Source organism: Pseudomyrmex gracilis, unplaced genomic scaffold (genome assembly GCF_002006095.1).
Source record: "Pseudomyrmex gracilis isolate BER0280 unplaced genomic scaffold, ASM200609v1 scaffold_107, whole genome shotgun sequence".
NCBI lineage: Eukaryota > Metazoa > Arthropoda > Insecta > Hymenoptera > Formicidae > Pseudomyrmex > Pseudomyrmex gracilis.
In genome coordinates, this window is record NW_018020691.1 from 180131 (window position 1) to 203757 (window position 23627).

Genomic DNA, 23627 nt, shown 5'->3' on the forward strand with positions numbered 1-23627 from the left:
TATATATATACTTTATATATGTTTTTATTGACTGAATATTTTGTACAACATTATATGTATAACGTTATAGTTTATTTTTATATTTTTAATTGTCTTAAGATGTAGATAAAATGTGTATGCAATAAAATTTGTAATCTTATATATATGCTGGTTTTATTGACTAAATATTTTGTATAACATGCTCATTTCATTGACTGAGCATCTCAATATATATAAACTTAAAACAATTTTACATATAAGAACGGATTATATATAACTGGTGAGTTATAGTTTATCTTTATATTTATAAAGATCTTTATATTTATATATATATTGTCTTAAGTTAAGATGCTCAGCCAATGAAATCAGCATACATACGTATTTTATTACATAAAACTCGTTTTATAGGATAAAAGCTTAGCTACAGAGCATCCGAAGATGAACTTAAGATGATCTGAATGTGAGATTCAATTGTAAAAAAATCAATTTTTAAATATTAATTACAAAACTAATTTACATTAATAAAATATATACATTATATATATATATATATATATATATATATATATCTTTGACTTATCATAAGAGTCGAAAATACCGACCTAAAAGATTCTGAGGGATTATTATCCATTGCTATGATTAGTAAAACAATATAACAAAATGAACGTATTTACCATCAGAGAGCGTTATAAGCTGGTTCTCTCGTGTAGTATAATTATAATATGCACATATATATAGTTTATTTTTCGAGATTTTTAATACTATATAATTTTTTTGTAATATATATTTCATAACTTACATTTATATATGATGATTAGGATACGTACGACTTTATATATTTTTTGCTTTGCACGCGTCGCCGTACTATTTATCGCTGTCTTACTTTTATATTTCCCTTTATCGTCAATTAGACGACGAAGGCGCTGATAACTTTCATTACATTCCGTTTTACTGATAATTGTTTTAGCAAAGATAAAAAAATAGACATAGTTTTATTTTTTAAGTAATCTTCTAATTTTGTTTATTCAATTACGAACGTTTCTCAGATATGTATAAAAATACTAACTACCAGTTCATAGTTATATAGTTAAAGCAGAGAGAAGACTGAGAACTCAACTGTTCAGAATGGGAACAGAATAGACCCACACGCTATAGACATAGCGCGAAATAGAACCACGTTTATTGTTAGACATAGCGCACGCACCGACAAGTCGTTTGTGGACGTTTGCTGTAGTTGCCAATGTACACCACTCATAGACATAGCGCTGGTTTACAGGGCGGAAAAGTTAGTACTCTTTTTCATATGGCCTTGGCCGCTCTTAGTCTTCTCTCTGGTTAAAGGAACGGTATGTGAACCACAATCTAAAGCGCTCTCTGATGGCGAATACGTTTATTTCATTATTACTTTGTTTGTTAACAATAGAAGATAACTTAGAAAACAATAAATTGCAATAATATTTTCTATACTAATAGCGATTTCGGCTGGTTTGCACCGACTGCACATTTCGGGTGTCGGTGCAAATTGTGTGTTCGGCTGGTCGAATGGCAGCAGTTCTTTGCTGGTTTCGCGTATTCGTCTGAGCTCAGTACACCGCATAGGTGCATGTTGGGTGTACACAAAGTGGCTCTCACAAATTAGTCGGAGCCAGTTAGTGTAATCAGTACACACACCGATGCGGTGTTGCACACAATTGCACCAACTCTACACAGGTGGCACACCGGTGCAGACCAGCCGAAATCGCTATAAGTTTTCGTAAATGTGTAAAATTTTGTTACTATTATAAATGTTTTTTCCATTTCTGTATATGTATATAATAATGTATGTATGCTGTATATATAAATCCTTCTCTTTCTCTCTCTCTCTCTCTCTCTCTCTCTCTCTCTCTCTCTCTCTCTCTCTCTCTCTCTCTCTCTCTCTCTCTTTCCTTTTACAAGAATCGAGTATCTATTTTACAACAGAAGTGATATATTTTATGAGTAGTTATCAACTATTTCCGAAATATTTCAGAATATACTACATCATAAAAAATAATTATCTTATTATACATATGCTCGTTATATGCTTTTGTGAAACAAGCTTTGTTATTCTGCTCGCTTTTATAAAATATAATAATTAATTAGGTTCATTCACAGATTCAAAATAACACATATACATTGCGTATGTCTGTACGTGTATGTGCATGCTTGTCTCTTACAGTAATTTTATGTATAAGCAATAATAATAACTTTCAAACTAATCAATAATACAACTGTCCTTGCAAGTGGCAAAGCAAAAAAAAAAATATGTTAATGCATAATATTGAATGAAACAAAATTTTTCAAATTTTTGTGTTCTATTCTGTTCTCGCTTTCTACTCTGAAATTTACTCTTCAGAGGTCAATATCATGCTTAATATTTCGATTTTCAACGTAAACGTATGTATTTTTTTGGCAAAGATATTATATAACACCGCGAGTATCATTCCGAAAACGTTCATCATCAAGAAAATATCCGACGGAATTTCTTCTTCGTTTATTCGTTCCACAGCGGCGAATTCTCACAGCGAGAATCTGAGACAGCCTCGTCGTCGTACGACCACGAAGATCATTTTTACGCGGCTCGCGTGATTTCAGGTTCGCCGCATCTTCGATTCGAGCTGGTTAAAGCTTCGCTTGCGTGCGAAGTGAACCTTCGCACATACACGCGTATAGAGAGAAAGAGAGATTCTCAACACTTGGCAGGTCGCGTCTCTCTTGCACGCACACACGTAACATGTACATACTCACACTTTCTCGAGTATACACCTGCTCTCTCTCGTTCCCCATGTGGACGACGAAGGTGTATGTAACGTGCGGGTCCAAGTACATAATACAGAGCCATATATCCTTCTGTCCCGCAGCTACTCTGCCTCGACCCTGTCGCCTTCTCTCGCAGCTCCTCTCTATGCTCGTTCCTTGGCTCGCCTTGGCCCTTTCCCCTCGCTCTCGCCCTCGGTATCACCCAGTCCCCTTTTCGAGGGGCCCTCCTCACCATCACCGCTGCCGCCAACACGAGACCTAAACGAGATGACTTGCTGTGAGGACAGAACGGCGCGCCACGGCGAGGCGGAGGAAGAGAAGGCAGAATCGCTGTGGCGATGAGGGGTCGGGACGGTCGGAAAGGGAACGCGGGTATCAGAGGCCGTCCGGAGGAGAAGGAAGAAGACGGCCCTCCGGCCCTCGCGTAACACAAAGAGATCCGCGCGCGCGGCCGCCTCTAAAGCTCGATCCATACGCCGACCAACGTTACGCTTCACCTCTCGAAAATCGTTTTGCGCGCCGCTGTGAATCACGAGAATGCGCCGCGCCGTATCGTTCGCTTCCGTCTCTCTTTCGTTCATCGAACGCGCCGGTTGGAAATCAGGCCGTCGTGTATATGTACGTGAGAGACGAAGAAAGGGAGCGGCGCGGTGTTTGCGTTGGGACACCCTAACGGTCGTACACGTCGATACGTATTTCCTCGAGGGAATGACTAGGAGGTTGGGGAGGAGGAAGACTCGCGCGTTATTTCGAGGATCTCGACGCAGACGAACGAGTACCGAAGGAGAAACGTGTTCGTCGTGTCGTCCGTACGAACGAAAATTAAGCTTCGCAGAAACGGATCTCTCGGCTTCTACGGAGATTGAACTCGCTGAAATGTATGTAACACGCGTGACGTTTTTACGCTGATAGAAATTGTGCAAAAATTATCAAACAGCTTTGACGACGTAAGCGAAATAAAATTCTCTGCGCGTCGTATAAAGTTGTGTTTTCGCTGTTCAGCCGTTGTATTTCTCGCGAAACGCCCTTCATGCCAACTGCACAATTTTGCTGCAAATTATGATGTATGATTTTCGCAGCGACGTATTTAGTAATATCGCAATTGCCAGCGTGGCCGATGCGAATTCATCTCGCGGCGCGGGGCTGGCAGCCGCTGCCCAATTTTCATCGCGACCTTATATACACACACGTACACACTCAGCGTCGGTCGTCGCCGTCGGTCGTCCCGTTTATATTAGAAAACGTAAAAAATCGCAGCTGTTCCTGCGTGTCGCGTACACATTTCGTAAAGCGTAGATAAAGTAGACGTTACACCGCGCGCCTTGGAGAACTCGAGAGAAGAAAATTCACTTCGCTAGGTTGAACCGAGAGACGGTAGACGTTTCTATTTTCACGAAACAGATTATTCACGATTAAGCGGGCCGGCACGAATCCGGCCGGCGAAAATACTGTGGATTATACATTTCTACTTCACGCGCATCGCATTAGTCTGCTTCGCGCGTGAGCTGCAAGTAGGATATTGCGATATCGGCATGTTGTAAATAAATATGCAATAACATTGAAAGGAAGATATTGATGCGTTACATTTTGTATCGAAACGGAAGTATTGCTCGGAATAATCTCTTTATTATTTAAAATGTTTGTTGCAAGGTGAACAGAGGATAGCGCTTATGTGGCTGTAACTTTTACGACAATCGCAAGAACGCTTCGCGCGATTGGCGAGAAGAAAAAGAAATGGCATCCCGTGCGGTTAAGGAGCCGCCGATATCGCGATCATGATCGATGAAGGAGAATGTCTTTGAATCTATCGCCCGCGCTTTCTCGCAACAGCTTACTCTCTCGACGCGCTGCCGGCTAATGAACATGATTAACGTTTATCTCAGAAGATAACTGAGTTACGCAGATAATTCATTTCTGCGTTGGCAAAACAAAATTTAAACATTTTTATGTAGAAAATGTAGGATGACTATAATATACATGACGAATGCCTTGCGATACGCCACACACGTACACACACACACACGCGCGCAATAGTTCCTTTGAAAATTCATCAGCGCGCAGAAGTAGATCGAGCAAAATTTGTTCACCGAGAGATTATTTTGGAATTATTTGAGAAGAATTTTAGATCTTTAAACTCTTCGTTGCGTGTGCGCGAACACAGATCGTCATTTCCATTTTCCCCCACTTATGAAATACGTGACGTAATCATGCGCGCACAAACACGGTAAATTAGCTACGGATATTCACCGCTCGCTACAGTATAGGATTCCTGACAAAGGACGTGAGTTATAGCGAGCGTGAAGCACAACGTTCTGGCGGATATCTCGCAGATGTTTCCGCGGCGATCGCGCGACACACAGGAAATTCACACATCTACCCGGTGAAAAGAGAGCCGACAACCTATATAGGTGGTGCAAGAAGTGTTTCTATGGGAATACGCGTCCTTCTTCTTGTACTAAATGCGAAAAGTATAAGCTCCGTGAGTATTTCAGATAAAAATAAAAAGATAAACAAAGACTTTCTTTTGAATTGTTAAACGTAACCACGTTGAACGTGAACGACGAACAGGTTGATGTTTTACACCGGTGTGAAGAAAAAAGACGTTCTAGACGCTGTAATCTCCTGTTTTTCTTTTTTCGCAACCGAGCGATTTTCGCCGTGTATCTTTCGCTATGCCAATTGGGTCGCGTCGAGCTCGCAGCGGAAAAACGACCGGTGCTCGACCGCAGAGCAGCGCGTACTTACTTCTCCCAGTCGTCGCTCGCGGCAGGTGTTTTCCCGGAGACACAACCGCCGTAAAAAAATTCACGCGACCGGTACACGAGAAGATAGAGAAAACCGACGTTCGTTAGGCTTTCATGAGTTAAGCTAGATAGCAATACAACACGGCCGGACATTGCGTACGATCTCCGCCGCGTATCACATTCACTCGGACGACGACGACGAGCCTTTTTTTTCCCTTCTCCTTCGCCGCTCTTCCGCCGCGCTGCCTATTCCCCTCGTGTTCCACCTTCTCCCCCTTTTCACTCCGAGCTCGGCATCGTCCTCGCGTCTCCAATCCTCTCGCAAAGCGTCATTCGTTCTTTCTCTCTCTCTCTCTCTCTCTCTGTGTCTCTCTCTTGTTCCCCCTCGTGTCCCCTCGCTCCGTGCTCCCGATCCTTCTTTTCTTTTATACGCACCGTGCGGTTCGCGAGCCGTGCAGTTGTACGAGAGCTGCAGCTTTCTTTCTCCGGATGGGAAACGGCCCGGATTCTCTTTTCCTTCGAGTCGACGCGTACGACAAATGCGAGAAGGCGCTTCTGACGAAGTAATGAGTTTTCCTCGGTGTGGAAACGGCTCGATTCCCGCGCACGTCCCGCCGCCTTTCCGATTTTCTTTTTATCTTCGGATTCCCGTCCGAAGCTCGGAAACACACCGACAAACTGTAATAATATCTTTGTTATTCTCACGTAATGAAGAATAAAAATACTAATTGTAGACACAAGTAAACCTGTACATACATACATATATACACACACATACGCACGCACGCATGCACGCACGCACAAGTTCGAAGACATAGAGAAAATATTGTCTGCGAGAGAGGCGAATGTAATTCGGGTATTCTGTCGCCGGCTTACGGCACTGCTCGCTCGCTTAATTAATAGCAATAAATATTTAACGAGTATCCGTCACGACGTTCGCGGTGAGCCATCGCGGGGACCAAAGGAAGACACCCGTTACGTGGTCGGGTCATGCGGCCCGACGCAAGCTATTCGTAGGCCAATTAACGTAGTTACGGAGGAGCAGAGTTCGCCATCGGCGAAGGGTTTTATTACGATTACGACGAGAAAGTAACGAGGTAGCTGTATCGACCTTATCGCGCGAGCCGGGGATATCCGCCGCGCGCGCTCGTAGAAATAGACCACTTACCTTACAGGTCACCGAAATACGCCGTAGAGAAGCTCGACTTCTCCTCTCGAGGATATATTTGTACTAACGAGAAAACGAGTAAGAGAGCTCTAATGCTTACAGATGGATTCGGCGAATTGTAGTTCTTGTGATTCTATAACATTGCTTTTGCTTTTTTCCGCGCATCAGTTCGTCGCGATAAAACTTTTGCTCGTTTCGAAGCAATGCAATATAATCCGCGACACCGAAACGATCTCGTAAAATACACACATCGCCCCGTCCGATCGTATCATTCGCGATCGTTACTGCACTTCTTAGTACGCGTTTGTTCCGTTGTTGAGAGCAGGTAGTGCAGCTAGAGCGCGCAGAATTTAATTACCGCGCATCGCAATTGGCCGGCTAGATCGACCATTTTGAAATTTTGTGAACCGCAATTATCGCGCGCTTCGATCGATTTTGAATCGCGGCCAGTAAACGGAACGCGTCGCGACGGATCGCAGTTCGGGATCGCGATCTCGTTTCGCTCCGTCGTTTATTCTATCGCTGATCCCGTACAAAAGTGAAATTTTGCGCGAAAATTTATCGCAAACGCGTGATGTGAAGTGTTCAAACGTGTGCGGTGATAAAGTGTCGAATCTCGTCTCGGAAAAGTGTATTCGCGATTTCGCCAGTCTTATCCCCGACGCTCAGAATTGGCGGCGTCGCCATGTTTCACATTAGCATCACTGCAAAACAACCGTGCAATTAGCGCAGTCATCGCCAGGTATATATACACGCGTATTATTTGTTTCTACGTGCATTTGAGAATATCAATATTTATGTTTCGTAAAAAAATCGAATGATCGAATACATCGTAATGTTAAAATTGACTTAAATTTTGACCTTACCACGCACACCTCCGCGCGCGCGCACAAAATGTCGAGCTCTCTAACGGAACAGACGAGATATATTCAATTAATCGAAATCCACATTTCTACTAATGTTTGTTTGTCGAGTACGTGAACACACAAAAAGAATCGACTTACACGTTTAAACACAGATCGATTTTATTGGACGCGGCGCGCGTAGTGTTCACGTTGATCTACTCCCGCGTTGTTTCAATGCGAAACGTAAATAACTCAATGCACGCTTCGGCGAACCAAATGTTTTTTTTTTTTTTTTTTTTTTCCGAGCGTACTCTATTTCCGCGAGCGCAACGCGACGCGACGAGACGCGACGCGAGCGGAATAACGTCGAAACCGATCGGAATATTGCTCCACGGCGAAACTTTTAGCAAACGTCGTGACACACAACGGGCAACACACCGACGCGGTCCTTCCCAATCTCTCCCCCCTTTCTCTCGATCGCGTGTTGTAAAGACACACGGCCGCCGCGGCAACGATGACGACGGGCGCTGCCGCGATTCGCGCCGTCAATGTGTATTGGTGGGCACCCGTTACATGAGTGGTAAGGGAAAAGGACGAGGGTGGACCAGGGTGAAGCGAGAGAGAGAGAGAGAGAGAGAGAGAGAAAGGGGGGGATCCGTCGGTGCGAATATCCATTATAGATTCGGCGGAGTGTGTAGCTGTCGTACGATCCGTACCCCGCGCGGCTTTTCGGCGCGCGCGCGTGTGAGTAATATATACATGCATATATACATACGACGTTAGCGCGCGTCAGTGTGCCGCTAAGTGCGTGTATATTCCGGTTTCGTGGTATATTTCGGTTCTCCGAAGAGCGCTCGCGCGCGTTACCGCGTCAGTGTGATACCGACGTAAGCACGCCCGCGCGCGCGCACATACCGCGGGGACCGTGCACCGTTGAACGGCCGTCTAGGTTCCAGAGGGCGCCAGTATCAGTGATTGCGGCGCCACCGGTTCACTCCGCCATCGGCGCCCGCGACGTTCGGACGTGTCAGACGATAGAGAGAAGAGAGAGATCTGTCATCCGTGCGCGGTGAATCTCTCCGGGTGATTTTTTTTTTTTCCGGATCGGAACGCGACGAAGTAGCGACTAAGTAAAATAAAAACGGGCGTCGCGTGCAGACGGAAGAACGTGAACAAAGACACCGGACGTGTCGTGTGAGTATCTATTTACTGCAGTAGTGCGTCGAATGTGAGCGCGAGATTCCGCGACGCGCGAAGACAAAGATAACAAAAAACAAAGGTAGAGAGAGACCACAACACGCATCGATATTATTTTTTATGTGTAATTCGTTATCTTTTCGTTCGTATATTGAAAACGCCGCGTGATATACGTTGTCTTACCGGGACAACCGGACGAGAGAGTGACCGGACGCAATAAGAGAAAGAGAGAAGAGAGGAGTGTGAAGACAGTGCACATAAAGTGGGACTCCCCGTTTTCTCTCTTTCTTTCTCACACTCTCTTTCTCTCTCTCTTGGAGATTCGTAATCAGTCGCGCGCGAGTCTCGTATTACCCGTGGCGCGGAGCCGAAGATCGCCCCTCAAAGGTCTTCCTTCTTTGTGACGCGTGAACTTAGCGAGCCAATCCTGCCGTCGCCGCCACCGTGTGACAAACAATCGCCGCTCGTGCGACAACGTTCGTGACACATACATTGAAGAATTATACGAAGAATATGTACGTTGTATGAGACACGTTCCTTCTCCTCGCCCCCGCGTCAGTCGGTCGCACGCGTAACGGTGTCTCGTCGGAGCGTATCTAGCGTGAGGAAACGCGAGGAGCATGAAGTTGTTCGCGAAATAGCGACGTTCGGAAATAGGGGGAAGAGAAGAGGGAGAAAGAAAAAGAGACTCCGCTCTGTGTGTTTCGCGCGACCGGACGACGCAACGCGCGCGAGACGTGACACGACGCGACGCGATTCGACCCGACGTTCCCTTTTCGGTTTTCATCGGCCGGCGTGTGGAGAGTCTCTCGCAGAGTGAGTGAGAAAGAGAGAAAGAGAGAGAGAAAGAGAGAGCGGAGCCAGCGGTCGTCCGTCCGGCGATGCCCGACAACGAGCCCTCGTGAAATCGCGGAAGGTGACACGGCGCGTTTGTGCGTTGCAGGAGTAAACGGCCCGACGACCTCGCGGAAGCAAGGAGAGTGGGAAGAGAGAACCCACCGACGAGTGTGCCGCTACGAGTTCTGCTGAACAAAGTGAGTTTTTTTTTTTGCACAGTGATAATTTTTTCTCTCTTACTTCTCGCTCGCTTTTGACGGCATCATCGTTTCACGTGTCTCGTGTATTTCGCAGAGAGTTGGTGCGAAAAAATTATTTTATCGATGTGTGCACGTACACACGTACACGCGCGCGCGCGCGCGCACGCGTTGATTAGTGATACACGAGGAATGACACGATGTTTCCGTTAAAGTACAACGATATCAGTGACCGTTTCTCGTAATAGCGGTAACGGTAATTTTGTAGTCTCTTTTATTTGCAACGATGAAAGTTTCATGAGACGATGTGTATGTATATCATTATCGTAACGTTTTGTTACGCGTTACTTCAAAAACGAGAGAGTAAACATAGAAGCTTTGTAAAAAAAAAAAAATAAAAATAAAAAAAAAACCGTTAAATTACAGAAAGTGAAATAACAAACTCGGAAAATTAAGACGTGGAAAAATATCCCGACTTTAAATGTCGTGATTGTAAATAAATTTTTCGTCTCTTTAAAGCGCTTAAGCACTTTCGATCGAGGAAAGAGAAAAACAACAATATATGCAATACATTTTCTTCAAAGCAAAACAAATGAATATTTGTCGCCCATGTGCATTATGCTATATGAAGACGTGAAGGAACGAACGAACGTATGCACGCACCACGAGTGAAATATGTATGTTTGCATTTCCCTCGTAGCGCATGCATTCGGCCGTTCCATTATGGATTCATACGGCAGTGCACGTGAACGAAAAGTACTCGTGTGTTTTCCGAGAAAAAGAAAAGCGCGCAGGACATTATTTTCGTTTCTCTCTCCTCCTTTCTTTCGCATGCCTCGGAGATTTTGACTGACGACATTTAACTTTGTTTATCTTTTTATCCTTTTTTTCTGAATCATTATATGTTATTTATTGTGTGTGTGTGTGTGTGTGTGTATATATATATATATATATATATATGTATACATACGTATCTGAAAGGAGACAACAATTTTCGATAAGTTGACTTTCTTCGACAACCGGAGTTAAACGGTAGAAGCAAATTTATGTTAGTTCACTTTTATCCTCGCGCGCTGTGTATGTTCTTCCGCTTCAAGCTGAAGCTTCAATTTAATTCTTTATGGAAATGAGATGGATACGAATTTTTTAACTGCAATTTGCATTAAGCGATATTTAATAAAAGTGATTCTAAAACTGCCGCGAGGCAGTCAAGTGACGTCGAGTAATTTCGTTGATATCGCGACGTATTGTTTTACGCGTCCTTCGAGGAAGCTCTCTCGTCGTCCTCGAGCAAGTAGTGCGCGCAGAAGCGGCGAGTAATTAGACGTGTCGCGCGAGAAACGCGTTTGTTAGCGATCGGCGATCGAGTTCCGCGCCAAGCTCGGAAATATATGTTTCTTAGCTCTTTTTTTTGTTCCGCGTATTGCGACGTAAAAAAAAAAAAAAAAACAATCTCGGATCCCTCCGTTGGAGTAATCCGCATAATTGTCGTAGAGAAACGCGTAACGTCATTGGAATATCGACTTCGATTAACGCTTTTACGCAACGCGGACGTACTTCTGTACTCCGACGTAACGTGCGGCACAAAACTCTTTTACGGAAACTCGACAATTACCGAACTATCATGCACCTGATGCAGCGCGAATCTGAAATAGTCTGAAGGGCAAAGGGTTAAACTCTTGAATATAATACGACACACTGCGGTACATAATGCAGATTACTCCAGTCTTGCCAAATTCTTTTTATCGAATATTATCGACGCGAGGTGAAACGAACTGAAAGTCCGCGAATGTACTTTTTTTTTAAACCGTCAGAGAAAAGAGAATCCTGAAATTCGTTTGCGATATCTAATCACATGGAAAGTAACTGTTAATTACGATTGCTTTACGTGCTCTTAATAGTGGAACTTTAAAACGAGCTTTGGTAGTTTTTTGTTTTTTTTTTTTTCTACGTAGATCCGCGTCCCTGCAAAGTTGGGCGAATTATCGGCAGAAAAAAGACAGAGTCGTCGCAATTCTCGCGTGATTGATGCACCGGCTCGCTCCTCGGCGAGCGAGTTAAAACGGCAAAATCGAGAGCCGCCATCGGTAACGGATCTGTCTCGGTTTCGCGAAAGGCTTCCTCGCGGCATTTTACCGTTAACGACCTAAATCGGGTGGCAAGAGAGATGCGCACCGTTTCGCGAGTCGCTAGGGCACTTCTTACGACGATGATGACGACGACGGTCAAGAAGATGGGGTCCCGTTCTTTCTTTCTTTCTCGTATCCTCGCATTTTTCTCGACAAACAGTACGGTCGGAAGGAAAAATTGAGAGAAGGTTCTCCGAGAACGTCTAATTCGCGTGCTCGCTCAAGGCTTTCTGGTAATTATACGAAACTCGGTCTCTTACTGAATTGTTACTTAATTGAGATTAGAATAAAAGAATCGCGAGTTTACATTTAAACGTTATAATAAAAAAAGAAGTCTAAAGAATAAATAATTTACGTAATACGCTCTAAAAGAGAAATAAATAACACCGATTAATTTCGCTTTTTAACGAAATCCAAGTTTCTTGACGAGTTTGCGAGCAACTATTTGTTATCATTTGTATCGGTTATCTATCTAAGCAACAATAGTTTCTCTGTGTGTCTCTCTCTCTCTCTCTCTCTCTCTAAATTCTACATGAACTGTCATAGAATCCGTGTAAGCAATGCATAATCCATGAACCGTGCGTGAACCGTGCACATTTCTGCTTAGTTGTGGATCCAGCTTAACGCGGGAGAAGCGCACTGGCTGCGGTTTGATCGATGGCGTGGCGGTAGTACGTCTCGCTTCGCATCCGCGTGTCGTCGTTGCCCTCTCGTCCGATCGATGTTTGTCCCGAACGAGTCGTAACCGTTATCGCGCGAATTGCTCGCCGGAGACTCGCGGCGTCCGCTCGTGAATTCTCTTTTTTTTCGCGGAACGCGATGACGCGATGATACCAAATTAACTTTGTTCGCGCGTTGTGTCGCGGCGACGATTTCTGCGACCCGTTAGAAATCGATGGTATCGACAACACAGACGTCGAAGTTTTTTTTTTAAAAAAAACGAAGTTAAAGAAATGAAAACTCGGAATTTACAAAAGAAGCAATTTCAATAGAAATCTCTCACGCGTTCAACGAGAGAGAATACGCTTTCACTTATTAAACATCTTCAGATGCAGATAATGAACACAAAGCGACTCTTGTTTTCGGTCGATGGATATTTGTTGAGCGAACGCATTCGTCGAAGCGCGGTCGCGCTGCGCTTTTGGGATCGATGTTAATGCGATTTTTTGGGTTTTTTTTTTGTTTTCATCGGCAGCGAAAGGTCGCATTTTATCGCATCGTCGGAGGAATATACGGAGTCGCGCAGTCCCCGCGGTTTTATCGTTGATAGGTGCGCCTGGTGGTGATTAAGCGGTCGATAACGCGACAGAAGGCCGCGCACGTCCATAATCTCTCATTCAGTCCGAGTTCTACTTTAGCAAAATTGCGTTCACTTAATGTAATCTCGCGCGCATTACATTCGATGGTGAAGCGATAACTCGAGAATCGATCGGATATATTGCAACACTCGATGATCGATATGATAATTTACAGTAGTATAGTAGTATTACACACACACACACACCTTGCGTTTAGCTTCTGTGTTAAAAAAAAAAAAACTTTTAGAACCATTCGAAAAATGATTATTTTTCAACAACGTGTGAAATTTTGTAGATATACACGATCGCAAACAACAGACACGCAATTAGAGACGCTCGCTTGACAGCTGACTGATAATGTAATTGCTTCAGATAAGCGAAACGTAAATGTTATCATTTAATCGACGCTGATATTACTCGGTTCATAAGTCATTCACTATATAACTGTCGATGTGCTGTGTCATTTAAAAATATAAACTTTAGTTTAACAGTTTGGCAGAGAAATGTTCGAGATTGTGTGCGAACAAGTCTTAAGCAAATAATTATAATGACGAAACACAAATTTATTTATCGTGTTCTCGACAAACGAAGAAAATCTGAACCCGTTTGAAATATAAATTTATGCGAGAGCACAGCGCGGGTCGTAGTTATAAACGGGTGTTTGAAACGCGCGTTGTGGAAGCAGGCGGCCCATTTTGTGCGGCGGTCGATCGTCCCACGAAATCGAAACGTGACTAATCGCCGAAGGCGAGGAACGCCATGGCGGACGGCGCGTACGACGCAGCTGATATTATCGGCGCTGTGAAAACCAGCTACGGTGTAACCTCTACGTGCGTTTAAGTCTTTGCGTTCAGCGCGACAAAGAGATCTCGTTCGAAATCGACGTCGAGATATTACGTACGTTTGATTATAGTCGATTTGTATATCTCGCGAATAGTTTCCTGTTTATCCAACAATTTTGTTTCTTTGTGTTATAATAGAAGCGATAATTTGAACTGAATAACAAATTAATTTATTGAGTTTTTTAATACGTCTATTCAAAAAAAGATTATTTGCGGAGATAGAAAGAGAAACGCGTCTTTTTGCCATATTTTTATATGGCTACCTAAAAGCAATTATTATTTCTAACATTTCGACATTACGTGAAAAATATGTAAAAATAAGAGATATTTTATTTTTGTAGAGAAAGAGAAAAAGAGAAAATACGGACACGCATACATTAAATATTATCTTGTTACTGTCTTAAAATAACTTTCATATTACTTACGTAATAAATGTAATAAGTACATAATCTTTTGAATACGTACATATATAAGAGTGTTATTTATACGCGCGCATGTACATATGTACGTTAGCAGCTGGAGCGATTGATATTGACTGTCGCACTCGATTAGCTTACTTGGGCGCGTGATATCCACCGAATCTCGTGACCGGCCGGCGTAATCTGTACCGCAATTAGCATACATGAATAAAGAAACCATGAATCCGTGGAGTCTACTGGCCGGCACGTCGTGAATGAATACGTATTTATGACTCAACACTCGCATTCGATCGAACAGTCCAATCGTTATTTTGTTTTTTTCTCGACTCTTGTTGTAAATATATGACGCTTTTGCAAAATCAAAATTTAGATTTTTTTTTTATTTTTTCACAAAACTTCAATATACAAATGACATTTGGATCTTGTGCAAAAAGCTGACGACATTAGTCTTTTTGAAAGAAACAAGTTGTTGTGACGTTAAATCCTTCCGTTTTTTTTTTTTTTTTTTGCGTTATCGGAGTAAATTTGTCGGAGATTGTGGTGCGCGCAATGTAGAAAGACCGCCGTTCGTGGCTACGCCTTCGGATGATTTTTTTAGTCCCTTATTACAAGACCCCGCTCGCTCCCGACGCTCCGCTCGGTCACGCAACGTTCGAATCGTGGGAGTTCCGTAGGAGAGATGGACAGCGCGAAGGGACACGATGCAGGGAGGGGAGAAGAGAGAATCGTGTTGGCGCGCGGTGGTCCGCGGCGCGTTTTCGACAGAAATCGATCCGGAAAACGTTGACGCGCGCTTTGTCATCGTCGTAGTCGTCGTCGTAGTCGTCGTCGTAGTCGTCGTCGTCGTTACGACGACGACGACGCTACGTGCTCACTCGATCTTTCCCGAGCGTTGCTGCTTTCCCCGCGCTATCTCTCGCTCAGCCTTCGTTCCAGAGGAAGAAGGGGCGGGAGAGTGAGAAAGACTCTCTTTCTCTCTTTCTCCCTCCCTCCCTCCCTTCTTTGCTCGTTCTCTCCCTCGCCTCGTCTCATCCCGCTTTGCCGTTCCGCGTCGTTCTCTCGAGGGACGGCGACGGGGCGAGTTCCCGAAATAATCGTGCGTATCGATCCCCGCGCGACCCGTGCAGGGTGAATTTATTCTCGTGCACGGGGTGAACGGAGAAGAGAGAGAGAACGGCGGAGAAAGAGAGAACACAGAAACGAGTCCGTGCTTCGTTACTTAATCACTTCGTGTTCGAAAACGAGGGCTATCGTATAAACGAGAGCCAATGGACGCTGTCGGAACCATCACCGCGTGGTTTTTCACGCTCGACCGGAAACGAAACGTGTCAGCGACGTGATAAGCAGCGAGAACGGTCTCTCTCTCTCTCTCTCGGTAGCGATCGATAGGGATCTAATGCGGACGGAGATATTGTTTGTGGTCGTTACACTTTTCGGAGGCAAGAACTAACGCACTCGTCTCGTTTCGCGATTGTTGAACAAAGAATTAATTACGTTTGTTATACGCGCGCGCATCTCTTTTGTACAAGTTATATTTTTTACGCGACATCAAAGCGCGATACTTACATGTTGTGTTTTATCGCGCGAACGAGTGACACATCAAAATCTTGAGTCGCGTATATTATTTCCGTATATAGCTATTGTGGTTGCAAAGCGTGTGGAATTTTCCTGCGTCAGCTGCATCGGAATTAAACAGCTTGCAACGATTACCTTAACGCGCCGCGTCGAACGAGTGTTTCCAACAATTCTCGTTTATCTTTTGTATTCAAACATTTGGTAAATAATATTTTTTTTTTTTAACAAAAGAGAAGATCGCGAAAATGAGTGTTTTAAAGTGATTGTGTTGATTCATTTGTCAACGTTCGAGAACTCCTCCTGCTTTTAGCGCTCAGTTTTTGCCCGGTCTTTCGTTCCACCGAGTTCAGCTTCCTCTTTTTTTTTCTTTTTTTTTTTTTTCGGTACTCATTGTTTCGCGCTCTCATTTTGTTCACGATGTCGTGTCGTATTGTATTCATTGTTCGGAGGACGTGAAGAAAAGAAGGTCGCCGCGTAGTTCAGCAGGGAATATATTCGGTCGGTACGACCCACAAATGTCGTCACTCGTTAGGCGTATCTTTCTATTGGTAACTCGTTTACTCTTTATTCGATTATCCGCGTACAATTCTGATCGTTGAACACTTTTCTAGAATTGATTTTTTTCTATACGTTTAGATACGTATACACGTATATAAATAACTTACATGTATATGGGTGCGAGAAAAAAGTGCTACTAAACATTCGACAAATGTTTGAAACGTAACATCTCGTTACTGTTCTCTTCGAGAGAGAGAGAGAAAGAGAGAGAGAGAGAGAGAGAGAGAGAGAAAGAGAGAATCGGAGATTGATTTTTATTAATTTACTACAGTAACGATCCCATAAACGGAGCATAGCATGCGCAGACGCGTTTACAAAATCAAGGTTGCGTATAAGCAGGTTTCCGAATATACAAACAGTGATCAACCAGGCATGAAATTATCTCTCTCTCTCCCCCTCTCTCCCTCTCTCTCTCTTGAAAGGAATACGCAGAAGATAATTCTAAGTTTGACTCTCGTTCCGCTACTGTTTTGTAACTGTTTGTGAAACTCTAGTATTTGCCAGAACCTTCGTCGAAGCGCCGCCGGTTTTATTGCTCGTTTGCATTTTTCTCTACACATGTTGCGTGTGAGCGTAATGAGAAGGTGTCAGCTCCACAAAATTTTGAAACAACAAAATTGAAACAAAACAATTCTAAAAATAAAATAACTATAGTAAAACGAATAACGAATCGTTTCGTAAAGAGAAATTGTGAAAGCTTTTTATTTACTTGTTTAAACATCTCTGTGAAACGAAAAATAAAACTTAATTTTCGAAAAAGAGAAGAAACAGAAAATGTCCGAAGAGTATTTTTGTTTGTGTTTTAAGACAAACAACAATAGTTTTCAATTCTCGCGATAATAAATATCACATAAAAATGTTTTTCTATATAAATCTAGAAATCCACAAACATGAACTTTCCAGAAAAACAAATTGTTTGCATCACGAGATTAAATTAACGCGTTCGTAACGACAAAGATAAAAAAAAAAAAAAATTGTTGAAACTCGCGCATCGCGTTGTTTCGGATCGTAAATAGGCATTTTCGACGATTCAACCTTTCCTTGATTGTAAGGTAGTTCCTCGCGAGCGTCTCTTCTTCGAGCTAAAATGTAACCCAAGATTCCGATCCACACGAGAGGAGCGAGCGAGGCGAGTAGACTCATCGCGAAAGACCTTCCCCCGAAACAGGCACACGAAACTCGTTTTAGCTCTATCCTCGCGGCGCAGCGAGGCGGATCTCGCAGCGCGTTCCTTTCCACACAACAGCCGCCCCGACACACACATTTCGTCCAGAAGTCACGTCGTGTCGTATTCGTTGTTAGGCGAGACGAGTGAGGCGCGACGGGAAGAAGAAGCGGCACAGCCCGATCGTTCCTCTCGGTAAAGAGAGAATAAGCGAGGAAGCTCGCCAGCCGAGCATCGAACGTTGAAATCGTCATCGCGCACTCACGGTACGGCGTGATTTATCGCGTGCGTATCAGCATTGACTGTTAGAGCGCGATAGACCACGCGATTTTTTTTCTTTTTTTTTTAACAGAAAAGAACGCGTTGATATATATTTTTGAAAAATCGACTTAAACGTTTGTGGTCGTTACTTCGTCGTGACTATTGCGTCGTGTTTTCTTTTTCTTTTCCATTGTCCGGATCGTCGCCTGCAGCGTCGTCTCGATCACTCGGTGGAAATTCGATTTCTGTGCAAACGAGTGAAATCAAGAAGAAAGCGGCGGACACCGCGGCCGGGGCGGAATGGACCGGAGAATAGAAAGGCCGCGCTGTTAAGTGTGTCCGAGCGTGTGAGCGCGTTCTGTGTGTATATGTACGTTTGTATGTGTGCGAGAGGATGGGACAAAAGGCGGTGGCTGTTGGAAAGAGACGCGAGAGGACGGACGAGGGAAAGGATGCGCCCGGGTTCTCTCGTCGGTGATCGAACGTGGGCCCCGTTGTTCGCTGCGTGGCTGAGAATCGAAGGAGAAGGGTCTGAGAGAGAGAGAGAGAGAGCTGGAAAAGCCGGACGATGTATAGAAGAGCGACGAGAGAGGAAGGGAAGGAAAGGAAAGGGCGACAGGCGGCGGGCGGAGGTGGTAGCTTCGCTTCTCTTCCGGAGGGCAGACGGTGCGCGCGGAAGGTACCCGGAATAGTTGAGCGCGATTGCGTGCCATTGCGATGAAACGCGCGATAATTGGCCGCCATGAATTACGTGGACTCGCTGTTGTCCGAAAACGACCGCTATAATGGTCGCCCCATTGTTATCGATTATGATGTTTCTTTTCTCGATGAAATACGGAGAAAGATATGCGGAAAAGAAAAGAACAGAAGTGTACGCGACAAATAATGATGTTTTCATACTCTTCTTTTTTTCACCAGACGTCACACCGAGAGGTCGAGAAAATTTGTTTGGTTTGTTGAGAAAAGTAAACAATGATGTTTCTTTCACAAAGCAGACCCCCGATCCCAAATTTCTGCTACCGGATAGCATTGTGTGCGACTTTCTGTCGTTTTTTTGTCAATTCGGGAAAAATGATGTTGCTTTCGATTTTTTTTACCGGCGACAGAAAAAACGCGGCGTGTATAAAAAATAAAAAAAACACGTGTAACCGAAAATTAAAATATCTCGCGCATCTGCTTTAATTTTTTATCTTTATTTGCGAATATAATACATTTATGTAATATTAATAATGAACGAAAAGAAGGATTTAATTATTAACCTAGGAAAAAAGAGCGTGATCTCTCTCTCTCTCTCTCTCTCTCTCTCTCTCTCTCTCGAAAATATAAGCGCACACAAAATTTAATTAAAATTCAGATCTTGCTCTGAACTTTCGTTGAACTTTTATGCGAAAATTTCTATTTTAACACTCTCTTGATTCGTCACGTTATCATCGTGTATTACGGTTTTACATTAAGTTTCTTCGTGTTTTTATTCTTTTCCGTATTGAATGTTAGAACAATGAACATTTATTGCGCGACGCACTCTTTCACTCTTTGATGCCGGATGATTTAAATGAGAATGACCGTGTCAAGTGGAGTCAGTTCTGGACACTGTGCTCGGCTACTCGATCGGCTTTCACTCTCACCATTATGCTAATAAGTTGTATTGTTGTCAGTTACGACCATATGTAGGCTGGGTACTAATAACGCTATTGTTTTCTTGCGCACTGAGAATGTAAGATGTCGCGAAACTCTGTGTGTTGAGACTCTAAGTAATTTGCAAACTTTCATTAATCAGACGAGCGAGAGAAGAGTAGTAAAATTTTCTTGATAGAATAAAATATATTAAAAGCGCGGAAAAACTATACTCTGTAGTTTGAACTGTAAACGAAAAAAGCTTAAATTAATTTTCCGATCTTTTTACATATTGCATCGTAATAAAAAAAAAAAGAACGCACGAAAATTCGTAAATAATAGCAATATTTTTTCAATTTAATAACCGATCTATGTGATAACGTAAATATTGCGCGATATATTTAGTCGTGCGATCACATTTACAATGTTTATCGAGCAAGAAAAAAAATTATCACACGAATTGTGTAAAATGCGTCAACACGTTCCGACGATGCGTTTGGCGATAATCGAATTTCCGTAACGTTTAACGACGTCTATCGACTCGTTAGAACATTAGGTGTTGCCCATTACGGGAGGAGGGGAGACTCGGTTATACGAGGGCCACTGGAGTGATCGATACGAGTTGACTGGTAAATTCGTGTGCTGTGAAAGCTCTGTGTGGGACGCGTGCGAGTTTATAGCGGACTAGATTATCTCTCATCGAGTTTATGTTTATCGTTTCGCCGCACTTTCTAAGTGTCACTGTTCTATCTGTTTTGATATGGATTATTGTTTGCCCGTTACTGCTTACGTTCGCGTTGTGTGAAGTAATTGATTTTAATAAGATCTCTCGTTTTGTGACTTGATTTGCATGTGATTTCATTATAATTCGTATATAGAATTCAAGCGCGTGTTTTATATTTGAATTTTCTTTTTTTATCGAGATAATATAATAATATTGACGATATAATATTAACGAATTCTAATGTAATTTCGGATGAGAATTGAGTCAGGTAAACGATTATTCTGACAATTGTTATTTGTTGTCGGAGCACCAATTTGTCGAGAGAATATATAATTGATTTAATACAGATATTGATATTTGATATCGATTTGATTTATAGAATATACAAACACAACGTAAATATAACGCGCGAGAAAGACTTTTTCGCTTTTTAGAACGATGCACAGTTGCGAAACTAGAGCATAATGAAAAATAATTTATCGCGCACGCTGTGTATTTTATGCAATCGATGGCGGCGTGAGGAGGAACTTATTGTTACCGCGGTCCCATTCACGACGATTATTTGTCTCGTTTAGAACAGACCTTGTCTTTCCACGCTGGACTCGAGAGAAATCAATGACAGATGTTATACAATACTTACGCTCGATACAATAGATCAACGACATGAGAAAGAGAGAGAGAGAGAGATATCCGCATCCGCGTCTGATTGCTCGTACGGTACAGTTTGTAATAAAAATGGAAACAAAACAATTAGAGAGCCTCGCGTAAATATCGGTATGCGAGAGAAAGTTTACATCGGTTTTTGTAAACTGGAGGAAGTTAAATTTCCAATGTTAAAAAAATCTTTAATATATTGCGTGTGTTGCATTTTTTCGTATATATCAAAATCGTAAAGTTCAAGATCATAACGTGTTGTAAAAAACTGGTTTTGACTTTAAGAAAAGTACTTTTACAAAAATATGTGAACGAAATATTCTTTTCGAACGTAATCGCGAAATGAAAAATAAACGTGTGTCTGTGTTGATGCGTTTCGTCATTTTTCGGTTGCAATTTTCACGGTTGCCTTTGTCATTTTGTGTGGTCGGGATACGACTATCGAGGCGAATTCGCGTCGTCGCGCATGTTAATTGTCCTTGGAAATCTTCTTTCGTCGCGATTGGAAAACACATTTTACCTGTATCACACGTACATTCGCTCTGCTCTATTAACGCGCGTTTTTTGTTACCCTACGTCGAGATGTGACGTAATATAAACGAGATATATATTTTTATTGTTTCTCTCGCGATGATCCACACGTAAAAACTCCACATGACGTGATATGCGTGTTGCTAGATGGATAGACAGATAGAGCTTATATGGATAACATTTTATATAACATCCCACAGACGGAATATGGCACGTACAAATCGATAAATTTCAGTGAACAAATCAGAGAGCAATAAACCGGAATGTATCCAAAATAGGAATAAACCGCGGAAACAATATATATCTAGAAATTGATGGACAAATTTATTGAAGTATTGCTTTGGATGTAAAACTGAAAAAGAGTATGATGAAGTTTGCATCGCAATATCGCTGCGCGGCAACTAATGAAGAAACGTCGAGCTGTGCAATCATTCGTTTCGCGACACATACGCGCGCGCGCACACACACACACACGCACGCACGCACTTACGCGTGTGTTATTTCCCTCGGTCGTTTCTCAAGCGCGTATATATACTCGTTCGCACGCGATTCCATATAAGAAGGCCGACGTAACGTGCCTCTTGAAACACGGTGTCTATGTGTGGCACAGATTCGTGTCATATACACGTACATAAACACACATATGTCGAGCGAGCGGCGGGAGCGTGCGCATGGTCGCGCGCACGGTAGGAGAGTGCACAATAATTCCGCTTCGTTCGCGCAGCTGTCTTAAAAAAATGGTGAACGGTCTCCCGGTAAAAAGCCGATGCCCCGTAGACTCCGCCCCGTGCAGACGGACGGAGCCGAAAAACTTTCTAGCTTTTTATCACCGAGAGACGAAGGCGGAGGAATCGTCGAGATCCCTCTCTCGCGCCCGAGATCGGGTCCGACCTTTATACGCGAAGTTCGATAGCCACGTCAGCTGTTGTGCATCACAAGCATGCATAAAGATTCCTCCTGCGTTACAGACCGTACGAAGTTTCCTTCGTTCATCATTTTGTGACAACATTTTACACACGGTGTGAAATTTTGATATATTGAAATGGCGTTAAAAAAAAATAGTTGAACCGCGCGCGCATTTCTGTATTCGTTAATTGACGTTACGTGATAATACGGTGCTGCGTTTTACACGTGTGCAGAGTTAAACATTTATACTTGAGTGAGGGACAAAGTTTGCGTCTATAAGGTACTTTCAAAAGTGCGCTGAATGGGACGTGTGGTGTAATCCTCTTTTGCGTACTTTACTCGGTTGAATATACCGGGTTGCTTGTATAAGTTACTTTTTTTTTCTTCTTTAACGTCTCTAAAGAGCAAACGAGGCAAACGAGATTGATTAAAATCTCGGAGCGTAAGATACTTAAAGTATCAGATTCTTTATTTTGCAGATTTGTTTTTTCGCTCTTTACACTCGAAGTGTAATTCTCAAAACAAAAGGGAAGTGTCACAAAGAAGAATTGAGAGAAGAAGATTTTTCGTAATATTCCACGGGGAGGACGAAGAAAGAAACAATATTATCGCCAAAGAACAATTACTGATGCGCAATCTATTTCAAAGAATTGCTTGAAAACTTCCTTTTCATTTGCAACTCTTTGTTGACGTTGGTAGTTTAGTTTTTCTTTTAACAAAATTGAAATGACAATTTATTATTCTTTTCTTCTTGACTCACGTGATTCTCCTCACGTCGGTGTGAAAAGTCGCGCTTTTTTCGCAGGATATTAAAACTTTTCTCGCATTGTAAGATTTGCTTGCTAACTTGTTTACATTCATAAAACTTGAACAACATTGCGCGAATAGAGCAAGGGCCGACGTTAATTGTGACATATCAGCCATTAAACGGCTCGCCGAGAACGGGTGGCTTGACTAATACCGCGCTATTCAGGTTTTCTGCATTACATGATTCGCCCGGCCGTCTCTTTCTATTGATGCACCGCTCTCGTACTCACGACAACGTTTTGTTCCCCATTTTAAACCAAGAGACGAACCGACACGAAACCTCGCACGTTATTGATTAATGTATTCGATATTCCCGATCGACGCCCGCCGTCGCCGACTTCCTCCATGCTCTTCTCTCTCTCTCTCTCTCTCTCTCTCTCTCTCTCTCTCTCTCTCTCT

General features: G+C 43.0%; 1 protein-coding gene and 1 long non-coding RNA gene across 3 annotated transcripts in view; one reads left to right on the forward strand and one right to left on the reverse strand.

Moving 5' to 3' along the window:
* LOC109856102 (3-hydroxyisobutyrate dehydrogenase, mitochondrial) overlaps positions 1 to 5679 on the reverse strand; it is a 29915-nt gene extending 24236 nt beyond the window's left edge. Inside the window, exons 1-2 of one of the 2 annotated variants that reach the window (XM_020431028.1) lie at positions 5503 to 5679; positions 2746 to 3015 (exon numbers count right to left, since the gene is read on the reverse strand). The gene's annotated coding sequence lies outside the window, so the exon portion shown is untranslated. Of the gene's footprint in view, positions 1 to 2745; positions 3057 to 5502 lie in introns of those variants that run through there. The other variant, XM_020431029.1, reaches the window with a different exon arrangement.
* Positions 5680 to 8519: 2840 nt separating this feature from the next.
* The window catches only part of LOC109856103, a 107444-nt gene continuing 92336 nt past the window's right edge, over positions 8520 to 23627 (forward strand). The window contains exon 1 of the long non-coding RNA XR_002250350.1: positions 8520 to 9745. This is a non-coding gene — a long non-coding RNA (uncharacterized LOC109856103). The remainder of the gene's footprint in view (positions 9746 to 23627) is intronic.